Below are 935 nucleotides of genomic sequence, written 5' to 3'. Positions count from 1 at the left end.
TGACCTTGGTCGGACTGATCAGAAACTGTCGCTAATTGGCATTTCTGTACATGCTGAATTTTCATCTCGGTTCGTCGTTTTAGTGTCCTCTTCACACGCACAATCTGCACATTGCATTTTTTTATATATATATATATATATATAAACATACATATTTACTGATATAGACTTTATTTTATTTCAGTCCATCTACAACTTTGGATCCTGAACTAGGTTTTCTCTAACCAACCTTGGCAAAAATACAGGCAATCTCAATTTGCTACACATTAACGATTGCAAAGAAGACCTGGTACTATATTTAGCCGCGTGATTATCGGCGCGACGGGCCAGGCTCATGTCACGCCACCCACGCAGTCGCGCACCACTTAGCCTACTTGATCGTTTCTTACTTGCCAAAGACCCGTAATAATTCGTATTGGTGAAAATTGCATCTTTTTTGCTATCTAGAAATCACTTTTGCACTTTTGTCGAGCCACTTCTCACTTGTTCTAGCTCTGTCGAAGAAATCGGCAGAGATACGTTGCCGGTTATCACTCGTGTGTCGTGGATTGGACTTGGTGGGAACTTAGAACCAATAAATGCTAAGACCCACCTTGTCTGTCGGTGGGGACGAAGGAGGTCGGTGGTCCTCTCCGTTTGATGGTTGGAGTTGGAATGGCGATGCGAGACCGCGTCCCGGCGAGTGTACTGTGCCTTGCCGCCCCCCGCCGCTAGTCCTACTGCTCGATGACGTCTGGCAACCCCTCACCGCCTCCCACCCCCTCCTCCTTCCTCGCTCTGCTACAGCAGTGGTTCTTCGGGGATTCTTTTGCAGGACCTCGAGGTATGAACACCTCAGGATAGGTACAGAAAGTCAGACTTCCAACCGCAACTGGTATACACTTGCCGCAGCGCCTGGAACCAGTAGGCGCGGAATGGTCTTGCCGTATCTTCAT

General features: G+C 47.7%; 1 protein-coding gene across 1 annotated transcript in view; it reads right to left on the bottom strand.

The window, feature by feature from the left end:
• Window positions 1-672, bottom strand: part of tnc (tenectin) — a 78,840-nt gene extending 78,168 nt beyond the window's left edge. The window contains exon 1 of the mRNA XM_070132048.1: window positions 593-672. The gene's annotated coding sequence lies outside the window, so the exon portion shown is untranslated. The remainder of the gene's footprint in view (window positions 1-592) is intronic.
• Between the last annotated feature and the right edge of the window lie 263 nt (window positions 673-935).

This window comes from Penaeus vannamei, chromosome 17 (assembly GCF_042767895.1).
Source record: "Penaeus vannamei isolate JL-2024 chromosome 17, ASM4276789v1, whole genome shotgun sequence".
Taxonomy (NCBI): domain Eukaryota; kingdom Metazoa; phylum Arthropoda; class Malacostraca; order Decapoda; family Penaeidae; genus Penaeus; species Penaeus vannamei.
The sequence above is the reverse complement of the archived record's forward strand: the minus strand, read 5'-3'. Positions and strand labels throughout refer to the sequence as shown.